General features: G+C 42.7%; 1 protein-coding gene across 2 annotated transcripts in view; it reads left to right on the top strand.

Moving 5' to 3' along the window:
- Nucleotides 1–6098: 6098 nt before the first annotated feature.
- The window catches only part of LOC100693618 (axin-2), a 77931-nt gene continuing 71692 nt past the window's right edge, over nt 6099–12337 (top strand). For both annotated transcript variants that reach the window (XM_025908044.1, XM_013273024.3), the window contains exon 1: nt 6099–6235. The gene's annotated coding sequence lies outside the window, so the exon portion shown is untranslated. The remainder of the gene's footprint in view (nt 6236–12337) is intronic.

The following is a 12337-nucleotide window of genomic DNA, read 5'->3' as shown; positions in this document are numbered from 1 at the left end:
GTAGACTTTCTGTTAATAACATAGCTTAATATAGTAAACACAGTAACATAGAATTTAAAGAGCATATATTATATTAATAATCAACTTTTTTTTGAGACTCTGCTAGAGGAGCTTTGCATGAGTCACTGCACAAAAATAATCCTTATTTCACAAATAATGGGACTTGCTGCCATCCCCCTGAAATAGGACAATTTAGGTCTTCTTCCTTCTTTTAATCCAACTGTCTTCTGATTGGCTGCCCCTCCTACACAAAAAAATTTAACAGCAAGTGGGTGGGGCTCCAGTGCTCCTGTAGAAAACCTGAGCAGTCTGAAGCCTGAGCTTTAAGCTGTTGTTATTTGAAGCTTAAAGTTCACTTCACATTAAAGCCATGTTTAATATGAATATTCACCTTCGTAACAGTGCATATATATTATATATGAACTTGGTGTTGGCTCTCTCTGCAGTATAGTATCACTTCCTGTTCCTTTTACAAATGGCTCAGTGTAGCCCACTTAAATAAAAACTTAGATAATGGCTTATTTCATAGTGTAATTTTCATATGTTTTTTCTCCAAAGCACACTCTTTGGTGAATAACCTGCTAATTATATTCACAGTATTCATTTCCTGTGTCTAGGGATTCGCTAACCTACCTTAATTAGTAGTTGACTCGTTAGCAGCATGGCCTCTTTACGCGTCCCTCATGCACTTTCCTGCTTAGTGTGTCAAGTGTTTAGCTACTCCTCGGTCTCATGTAGTTTAATTATTATTAATCTCTGTCTCTCTTCCATAGTATGTCTTTTGTGCTTCCCCCAACCCCCAAAGCCCAACCAGTCACAATTTGCTCTTCCTGTTAAAAGGGAGTTTTTCCTTCCTGTTGTTGCCAAGTGCTTGCTCAAAGGGGGTTGTTTCATTGTTGGGGGAATATGATGGAAAATGAGGAAACCCATAATGGGTCCACTAAGTGTGTGTCAGCAGTGTCTCACTTTGTTAAATCACAAATTTCTTTTGGATTTTTTTCTTAAGTCATAAGACATACTCAACAGATCTTCACTTATCCTTTCAATCGCATGTTTCCTCATCCTAATTTTCCTCCACAAACACAGGGGAACTGAAGATTTCTTTCTGTCTCAGTCTTACATCACACTTACAGAATGTATCAGGGATTGGGCTTCCATTTACACGAGCTGTAGTGCGCACAAAAAATGACATGGCAGAAGTAGCACGGCTCAAAGACAAGTTATCTATGATATCCTCTCTGGGACTTATGCAGTGATGTACAGCAGAGCACCTGTGCGTCAGTAGTGGATTTGCCACTGTGAATTCAAGGGACTTTTAATCACTTCAAAAAGGGAGGCATATGAGGGGTGGTGCATAAATGCATAAATATAATCTATCTGCACGGAGCGTTGAGAAGCACGCAATCAGTAAAACTCAAGGAAACACTGGAGTCTGTCCCATGTGACGTCGCTGTATGATCGGAAAAGTTATCAGAAATCTTAATAAGATATTTATGTGATGAGAGCACAGCACGTCTTAGTTTTGTGGGCCAGCAGACTGTTGAACACATGGATCTGTTTCCAGATCAAACTTCCTCTTGTACTCTAGGAGAGAGAAAAAGAGAACAGGGCGGTGTTGGTGGTGAGTCAATATTCCACTCCAGCCCAAGACACAATCTTTCCTCTCCTGCTCAAGTCTAAGGGCCTATCTGTTGGTTCTTTCTTGTGGGCCTCGTTCCAGATTTGCCTTGGCCTCGGTCCAGGTGTGGGAAGTGAAGTGTAAACAGTTTACAGATCTGCTGTGGCTGGGGAGGGCCGAGGGCTTTAGCTGGGAGGAATGTAACCTGAACACCACTTCACAGGGAAGCAGCGCTGCAAGATGGAGCATTCGTGCATATTGTGTCGGGACCTAACAGGAAACTGACTGAGCAGTTCAAGGGAGAGTCGGCCGGTGAGAGTGGCTGCTGACGTCAGTGAACATGTGGGGGGGTTTCTGGCAGCGGTAAGGGGGCTGCTTGGCTTTTACCCCAAAAGCTATCTTGCTACAGCCAACATTTAGATTGATTGTAGCAAGTTGGGGTTTTTTGCCATGCTTGATATTTTAGTGGAGAGTAGGAAGTAGAACAGGGTTACATAATTTCAAGAATTCAAAGCCTCGTGCACAAAAATCCCGTGATGTTGAATTTTTGTGATGAAACCTCCACCATAATAATTTTAGCCTCTTAGAAATGCAGGTGTGGGATCAATGTTGAGTCTAGTTAAACTTAATGCAAAACCTTGTGAAACGTTTAGGCTGATTGTGGATCAAAGGAATCTTCCTACATAGTACTGCAATTAGTGCTGGACTTCTGTAAAGTTGAGGGATTCAAAAGAGACAAAGAGCAACCTGTACAAACCTGAAACAGCTGTCACTACTGTGGGACAAGCAATATTTATCCTACAGGTATCTCAGTCATGTCTTTTATTAACCTGTTTGTACACTGGAAACTACTTCTCAAGAGTTATGGGTTACACTGAACTGAACATCATATGTTGGTGAGTGCACCTTTGTGTGTTTCAGCACATCCTGCTTTAGGTGTGGAAGCAGCAGTTCTGTCTGATTATCAGGCTACCACTAACCCTATTTTGATTCACCTCATTCATTCAGCCCGACATGTGTTCATGTTGGGAGGGGATTTCATTTGATTTAACTCACCAGTGAGTCAAAACTTTAGACTTGTTTTTCTACAGGTCACCCTTGCAACAATTAGCGCAGACGTAACCAAGATCACGTCTCCATGTTCGCTGCCATTCTTCTATTGAGAGTTTTTGAGAATGTGTCTAGGCAGTGAAATAGAAAGATAACATCAATATCCAACAGATCTCTATCTCTGACAGTTAAAGTGCACCACACACTTGTAGCATCCACTTTTAAACTCTTGACTTTAGGATCTTTGTTTGTGCCATCCCTCTCTCTTTTTTTCCCCTTTTTGCTTCTCGGTGAAGCTCTGTCTCTATAGACTGTCAGCTGTCAAACACTATAGGCTCTATTAACACATATATGCATATGGATATGAATCTGCAGGATAGCAAAAACAAGTTTTTTTTGGACGGCGCTAATGCATTAACAAGCTAACCGCGCTAATGCATTGATGCCATGCAGCCCCACGCACGGGGTGATCCACGATAACTCGCTAGCGGAGATTTGCCGCGTTAATGCAGTTATGGTGTTAACGTCATTTTAACCAGATTAACGCTGACAGCATTAGTTTTTTGTATTGGAAGCTTTTTGATTGCATGAAGGTAAACAGTCAGTTCAGTTTTTTGTAGTATTATTAGTAATAGTAAACTGAAAAAGGAAGTATTGATATCAGTTTACTCCACAGCGAGCTTCAAAAGACTGGCTGTAGGCTGGAGATGATAAACTGAGGGTCAAATGAGGAAAAAACGTCCACATACATCACTATTCAGAGATTCCACTGAATTATATGTTTAGAAAGCTAAAGGGAGGACTATTATCAAAAATGATTCTATCTTGTTTTGATATGGTGTAATTAATGACAAGTTGGTTGTAAATTTCAAAACTCATAGAAATAGTTTCTGTACAAACTGTCCTCAGATGATCGTACTTCATCGACTACATTTATTCTGTGTGTTTATGCACACACACACACACACACACCAGTGTGTCCAGCATCATGCATGCTTAAAATCACCTGGTGTGTCATGATGTGGATGTGCCGTTTCTGTTGTCTGAGAATGAATGCGGCAGAGCCTGCTGTTGCTGTTGCACTAAACCTCAGCACAGGAAAATGAGGTGCTGGCAACAAAGAGCTTTGAGGAAGTAGACACATATCTCCAAGGACACATACCACCCAGCAGATCAAAGGACCTAGAGGACGCGTTTGATGGGGAAACCACACTGGTTTTCAAAGCATTGTAGTCCTGAATCTCACTAGCTCGCCAAGGCCCATGATAGAAATTCTAATACGTCCGCCTGTCAGTTAATTGAAGCCCCATTCTGTCCCTCGGGGGAAAGCAGTCTGGTCTTTGGAGAGCATCTTTGTCCTGCTGCATGGCCATCATTAATTATTATTCCTCGATCACCTCCTCAATGACACAGTTTATTGTTTGAGTGTGGTTTTTTTCTGTCTTGTCACCATTCTCTTGTCTTGGGAGAAAACACTGATGTTTGACAGAGAAAAAGATCACAGCTATCCACATATTCACTCATATCATATCAGCCTACCTTTGGGGAAGTTGTGTGTTTGCTGAGGAGATGCTTGGTTGTCAGTGTTGTTACATTTGATCATGGGAAAGCGGGGGGGATTCGGAGTCTGTATCATTGTTAGTCTGCATAAAAGCAGAATATATGGTAGAGGACATGAGAAGGACATGAGAAGAAAATCAGCTAGAAGTTTGAAAGTCACTGTATTTAGCAAAGCGTTTTTTCTTTTTTTTGTGCATATTTTACTCTCGATAGAAGAATAGATACTTGCTTCCAAAGAGCAGCCCTGTCAGTCTACAGACATGTCCCTTCTTCTGCACAGACAAGCAATGTTCCAGACAGACAGGAAGTCAGCCCTGCCTGTGTGCACAGTTCTTAGCGAGGAGGAAGTGATGAGCAATGGCAGCCAATCTGAGCTCATCCCCGTCTCTACATCTGGCAGATGTGCTGTGTGGTGTAAAGTATACATTTGATCTTATCAGAATATACTCGTCTAAGGATATCATGCTATCAAGATCAGGGTTATCTTGTCCAGAACTGTGTTTGACAACCACAAACCATGAATTTTTTTCAGCTTGACGCGGATGCCTTCCTAGTGAGCGGCGATGACGATGCGTTCTGCTGACAGTACTGACAAATTATTTCTCATAACCTTGACGAATGGTATTAAGTTGCAATGATATCACAGCATGTCTGCAGCTGTGTCAGCCTGGAGCTCTCACAGGATGCTCTGTATATATATATATATGACCCTCCAGTTATAGACACTGGCTCTCGCTTTGGGGGTCTAAAGAGAACTTGGAACTCTTGATCAGATCACCGTGGTTTATTGCTATGGCACACAGTGTTTCTATAGTTTCCCTCTTTGTCTTTGTGACCTCCTATCTCCAGACCAAATGACCAGTTAGGGCCTTGAAAGGGAAATTGCATGCATTCCTCCATAATCGTAAGAGGTATTTACATATGCTCTCTAAATAATTATGTGGTCCAGCCGGGAGCATCCAATGAATTTTTCACAAAAGCACTTTCTGTTATTTACATTCCTAAAATGTAATGTGGTTTACTTATGCAGCTGGACGGGCCAAATCAAAGCATTCGTTCCCTGGGACCAAGTGCAGGCAGAAGGAGAGGGAGAAAGAAAAAGAGAGAGAGAGACAGAGACAGGAGGGGGGCTGAGGAGAAAAAGTTCAAAGCGTGCAAGGTCAAGCTTGAGGGTCATTCTCTCAGTGCCTTTTCACAGCCTGCGTGAATACATAACCGGCAATTGACTTTCTAATCGGGAGGGACCTCATAAAATATGCGGTTTAATAATAACGATTATCATGGGCCCTTTTTTGTTTCCACCTTGCGTTTTAGTCTAGAAGCATCTAAAGTGAGCTGCATATGAAATAATGATGGAGCAACTGCTGGTGCTAGATTCCTTTTGGCTGCATGTTACGCTCCCGAAATACAAAATGACAGCCGACCATTTCCCTCTTGCCGGCATTCATAAAAGCCTCTCCCTTCTGGATTTTTCCTCTGATTGGATCAAAGCTTTGACCTGTGTTGCCAGGTGGCCTTTCCTGATCCCACTGGTGCCTCCAGAGTGGAGACCTTTGCGGGGGCACCTGGGAATTACCTGAACGGCGGTGTAGTCGGCGGCTGTCACCGAGCTCTTGTCTGTTTGATGTCACCTCTGACACCAGCCTCTGTAGCGATCACCGGGGAGATCTGACGCCCTTGCTGGGCTGTGAATAATAGAATACATCTACCTGTCTCAGACCACCGTTGTCACCTGTGCTCTCCTATGATGAAATGTTCCCATGCTTACCTTCGTGGGCGATGTGTTCTTCCTGTCCGTTTCAGGGTACAAAGCGAGGTGATGGTGGCGAGCCATGGGAAGGAGCTGTCAACAAGGTGGCTTAGCTAGCAGTGCCCAGTGTTCCCATAACGGCCAAGGAGTGCCTGAAGAGGAGAGTGGAGAGTCAAACATGGCAAAGGATGACAACGGAGAACCGGGGGAATGGAGGACTTGGCTCTCTGAGCAGACTCACTGGACTTCAGTCAACAGTGAGAGACACCAAGTGATGTTCAGTGTGCTCTCCTTTCCCATTTGTTCGATCACCAAACTCCCCCACCAACATGAAACTCATCACAAATTTGTGTTTGCATTTTTTAGTGTAAGCATTTGGCTCTTTTTTGTCTTCCTCTTTTCTGAACAAGTGTCTGTGTTTTTATTTCATATTTATTCCACAACAGTCTCCTTTACATGAACCGTTTAATTCCAATCACCTGTAATCAATGACAGCTCCCCCGTCTCATCCTCCGGCCTGTCAGGCTTACCCCAACAAGACTGTGTAGGAGGTCAACACTTTAACATGTGAATCTGCGAGGTTGTTGAGGGTCGACAAGTGCCGATGCAAGTATGGATAAACGAACAGATAGATGGATGGATGAGGATGTGGTGTTTATAGTGGGGGATCGAGGCAGCCGTGAGAAAGCTAGAGCTGCGGTTTGGCCTGACCTGTTGCTGTTTCAGAAGAGTCTGTAACTCTTCGCATTAACTGACCAAAGGCAGCGCTCCTGCCGGTTGGCTGACGAGGGGATGTTTGATTTTTCTGAGATTGCGTCAAAATAAGGCGAATTTAGGAAGGGTTTTCCCCCAGCTCGTGATATCGGTCAGAACAAATACGCCACAGATGCACGTATAGTAAATCAGCGCACAGGAAGTAATATTCATGGTAGTGTGGCTGTGGTGGTTTTCATCAAAGCCACTGTCCTCATGGAGCACACGTGTGTGTCAAGCATCATCTGCTGTGGATTAGCGAGGTCTGGGAATGTCTGTGGGTTGATCTGGCCCCCATCATTTTGTCACCATATGTCACTTGTTATGCCCTTTCTAATAAATTTGACATATTTTGTATCGTATGTATAACGCGTCACATATGGATTTCAGCTTGTTTGCAAATTCTTTCTGCATAACATTCTGAACTTTATATGCACATCGCTGTCAACATTAAGCTCAATGTCAGCATTTAAAAACAGGATTCAGCAGTCTGCTGTCAGGGCAGAGGTGCATTCACAGTGAAGGTGCCGTACAGTGCATCAGGGCTTCCTCACTTCTGTGTCTTTTCTTTCTTTACAAAATTGTCTTTCCCTCCACCACCCGTTTTTTCCATTTAATTTTCTGTCCTACTCTTCCTCCTGCTCATTCTAGCTATCTCTCCTACTCCCTCCTTCTACCCCCTCTTCCTAGCCTCTCTCTAAGCTGTTTGGAGATACATTCCTCATTCCTTGAATGCACACAGAAATGCTGGGTGCCCTGGCGTCAGCACTTCTTAAAATGGGCTGCTGCCACTGCTGCTCCAGCTCAAGAGAGAGAGAGTGAGATGAGAGCAAAAGGAAAATCCAGTAAATCGGCCAAACTCAGGAAAGTACTTTCATTAAAACAAGTTTCTTTGAGAAGGTGGAGGTTGATATGGAGCAGCCTTATCAGAAGTGATCAGGCCCAATAGCTGCAAAGTGCTACAAGCTTAGAAAATAAGGATGCATTTCATGTGTACACATATGCAGGGTGGAGACTTTATTTGGCTGCAGGAATCTGCATCACTGAGCTGAGTAGTAAGCGCCTGTCTCAACTCTGTATTTCTCTGCTTGTTACCAGTTTCACTGAGAAACAGTTTCAGTCTGTGTGTGAACTGTGTGTGTGTGTTTCTACCACCTGCTAAGCCATTATCCCTATAGATCTCCTATTATCCAGTCCACACACGATGAGATTTATTTCTCACCCTGGTCAGTCTCCATGAGAGGTAATTACTAAGCAAGGAAACACGGGACTTCCTGGAAGAAGCTTATCAGAATCCAGACAGCATCCACTTTCTTAAATGTGACTGCCAAGCTAGGACTGATAACCCAGAGCTACACTATCCCTCTCTTTTTACATATTAACCACAGTTTCCTTCTTTTTCTTTTCTGGCTTTTTTTTATGCCACGATTAATAATTTTATATTAACTGTGTAATATGAAAGATGAAGCAGGGGTAATTCTGTTCTTTTCATTTCTCCTGAATACTAGTAATTATCTTAGCATCACATCATCTAACAGTGCTGTAGAGTTTTAGCAGTTTTAAACCAGTCACAGCAGAACCAGGCTCAGGGAGGGGCCAGGTTTCTTCCTGAGTCTTTCCTTCTCAGTGTTGCCAAGTGCTTGCTCCTAGGAGGTCGTCTGACTGTTTGATTGTTGGGATTTTCTCTGCATTGTTGGTATAAGACTGAACTAAATTGAATTGAACCCGTTGGATGTATCCAGTGACCAAGACACAGCAGTCAGTCAGATTTAAAGAATATTTGTGGTTTATTGCAGCATACGTCTTTTCACAGTGTTGACCATACTGATCGCTGGGGAAAAATGTGTATTCTGCAATCAGTTGGCAAGAGGTGGCAAGATTTTGCTGGCAGTCACTAGCATGGTACTGGGCGAAAAAGAGGTACACGCACAACTCCCTGCGAGTGAGTTAGGTAGCCATCTTATTACAATTTAAACCTGTAAAAATTTAGCTCTGTATGATCTAAGGAGTTGGAAAGAAAGGCAGCTGGACTTCTGTAAGTTGAAGATGTTTCACCTCTCATCCGAGAAGCTTCTTCAGTTTCAAGGTCAAACGGTGGAGCTTCATAGACTACAATGACCTGGATGACTGAGAACCTTGACAGACTTAGCTCTGCATAGTTATAAAAATGAAGAAACTGGTCATACAAACTAAAACGTGCTTATAGTCATTTTGTGGCTTTTGTGTCAGATGGTGAATAAGTGTATTCATGCCGGTGAGGCAGCCATTTTAACATGAGAGTCTCTGGGGGTTGACGCACTTATGGAGCCAACCACAGGTGGCCAATCAAAGAGCTGCTTTTTTCACTTCGGCTTGGCTCCAGGGTCTTTACCTTACAATATAAAGCACCTTGTTGTGATTTGTAGCTATACGAATAAAACTGAATTGAACTGAGTTGAATCTCTCACCCCTGTCACTTAGTTCTAACTCACATAACACACCACTAAAACTACAAAAACCCAGCCGTTAATAAACTAAAAGTATTTGTTAATACACAAGCCAGAAGTCTCTCTACTTATTTCACCATAGGGCAGAAGCATCAGGCCTTCTATTTTGCCTCTCTACTTGAATCTGTTTCAGCACTTTGTTATCTGATAACCCCCTTGGGATGTACATTATCACCTAACAGACTGAAACTAGGAAGAAATTTATCAATCAATATCATGCTGTGGTTTGGGTAATCCCTGGCTATGTGTAATAGGTTGCTGAAATCCACTTTTTAACACGCTGACTCAGTCAGTCGAACAGACCCACCAGGCTCTTTCTGCTGCTCCTCCCTCTGCTCTGCCCTTGATCAACCCAGGGTGGTGAATGCACATGGGGACCACCCTTAGATTAAAGGAACCTATTGCTCCCTTGATCAGTGGGAATGAACTCTAAACATACTCAAACACACAGAGAGAACAACATATGTGCATGATTACATGTACACAAAACACGATGGAATGTCATATGGCAGTATAATATCAACCGAATTTGATGACACACAGGAATACACACAATTTTAAATAGCAACTCTCCACCAAGTATGTATATACATGTGCGTAAAGTCGCAGTTAGATGCTCATATTTCAAGGAAAGATGCCATGAAAACGTAAAATAGGAGACAGAGACGAGCACAGACTGGGATCCCTCATTAAAGTCAGTTGCAAACTATGGTGTGGTGCGCACTGGTTTCTCAGGCCGCTGATGGTAGCTGGGTGTAAGCTGAAACCTTGATGTTGTGATGCTGCTGTCGTCAGAGGGCTGCAATGTGCTGGCCAGATGAGGTCTGCCATTCAGTCGCTATCACCATGTACAGTACAACTCCCAAAAGACCTTCTGAGCAGTCTACTGTCAATCTGTCTGTGCATTCTCCTCCTCACTCCCTCTCTTGGTTGTTGCCATGGGGTGCAGTAGTGCAATGGCAGGCATGTGAAGGCTGGTGCAGAGAGACGTGGGGTTAAAGATGGAACAGCAAGAGAAAGGGGAACGGGCCAGGCGAGAAAGATAAGGATGAAGGGCAGGGAGAAGGGACAGAAAATAAGATGGAGACTGAGAGAGATGAGAAGAAGGAAAAGGGGGTAAGGAAAACCAAAGAGAGGGGATGGTGGGTGTTTCTCCTTTTATTTTTGCTTCCTTAGAAAATAGCTTTGGACTCTGTGCTTGGCTGATAGCACTGCTACTGGCACACGAACACACATAACACATGCATACACAAACACAAACTCCTTTTGCTTGTTCTGCATGGCAATCACCATGGTAACACAATGTACAGAACACAATCGGGCTGGGATATTTTTAAGTTTCAAAGGAATGGAAACAACAATAGGGATGACAAAGGGAGGAAAAGATGAGAACTACAGAGAGTGGGAGAGCGAGAGAGAGAGAGAATGAGGGTTAAGCCAATCTAAGTGCAAGCAGATGGATACACGAGTGTGTGTTAGGGTGTGTGCGTGTCCAAGGTCACAGCCCAGAACCATCTGTATAGCAAAAGGCGAGAATAAGAGATGGTGCATAACAGCCAGCTCCTAAACACGTTACAACGTTATTGCAGGCAAATTACAATCTAATTTACCAAACAAAGAAAAGTAAACAAAGAATTTCTGCATATCATCAAAAAAAAAACTTTTATTAATGGCACCTGCAGCTGGGTGAACTGCAGGTAGTGCTAGCTAGTGAGCATACAGAACTGTCCTGCATTGATATATTGTACTGTTGTATGTATTGTATGGCGTGTCTGTTGTACAACACTGTGCTGTAGTATGAGACCAGACTGAACCTGTAACACCAACTGTGTCATACTTGTCAATAGGATTTCCTTAATATTAATCTTAACCCTCTATATGTCTTTGTGTGTTTAAGATAAACAAATTGTGTTTTTTTAATTGTCAGAAACTTCATTAAACACTCCAGTAGAATTTTCTGACTGTTATTTCATAGCTTAGGCTTTACAGGGCTAATACATGAGGTAGCATCATGGATCAAGTTAGCTGATGGAGGAATTTCTAAAGTAACCAACCTGCATTTTGCCATACACAGTATAAAATCTGTACATAGCCACCATGACTTTAGCCAATGCGCATTATCATCCTTTTGACACTGACAAGGTTGAATAATTTATTGATTATGACTGAAATTGAGTGACTGAGACTATAAATGCATCAGGAAGTTATTTACAAATGTCAGAGGTAGGGATAAAATGTCCCATAGACTTCCCATAGAAGTCTTAAAGCACTTTTACATGAGCCTTACTCTTCAGACACAAATTACTTCCACCTTTTATACTGTGTGTGGCTTTTACTAGCAATAATGGTAGCCACGGTTAGCTAACTATATGTAAGTTTACACTTTATTCTATCTGTCTGTCTCTTTTTCCTTATAAGGAGTTTGCATCGGAACCTCTGTTAGTCTGTGTTGTAAGAGCTAGTTGTTTCCTGTAAAATAGTGATGAATGTTTTTTGTAAGCTTTGTTACACTCATTCACACTAGAGGAAATATGATGTTGCTCTTTGACTGACTTAATTTTTTTTGCTGTTGGAGACAGATTGCTAGTAGTTGCAGCAACCGAATTTCAATTGCAATGCAATTGCAGAGGTTGCCTGGTAGGAGGCAACCCTTCTTCATCATGGTCTGACTTGGAGTGATGGCAGTCATTCTCAGACAGGCTGGAGAAGGTCGACAAATTATTGCTATCTAATAAAGTTAACGCAGACAGATTGACAACACACTACAATCAATCTGAATCAGTCCGCACTGATGAGCGCAACTAATCTGCAACGATTTAAAAGACGTTTTTTCTCTTTTCTTTGTATACAGGGAAGAATAAGGGTGGTAGGACACATGCTCATAATCTTGTGCGTGTGTGTTTATGGGTGTATTTGTGTATGTGTGTTCTCCCCAACAAGAATTCATCCCTCCTGTCCAGCTGTAGATTTAGCAAGGACAGCTGAGTTCGTTTCAGAAGTTGAAGCAAGTCGGAGGTCAGACACTGGAGTAGGTGGCCTCTTGTAGTCAGACCACCTTCCAACAGTTGCCAAATAAATCAGTCTTGCTGAGTAGTTTGGCGAGCTTGACATACCTCCCTC

This window comes from Oreochromis niloticus, linkage group LG6, assembly GCF_001858045.2.
Source record: "Oreochromis niloticus isolate F11D_XX linkage group LG6, O_niloticus_UMD_NMBU, whole genome shotgun sequence".
Lineage (NCBI taxonomy): Eukaryota > Metazoa > Chordata > Actinopteri > Cichliformes > Cichlidae > Oreochromis > Oreochromis niloticus.
This window is presented reverse-complemented; position numbering and strand designations above follow the sequence as displayed.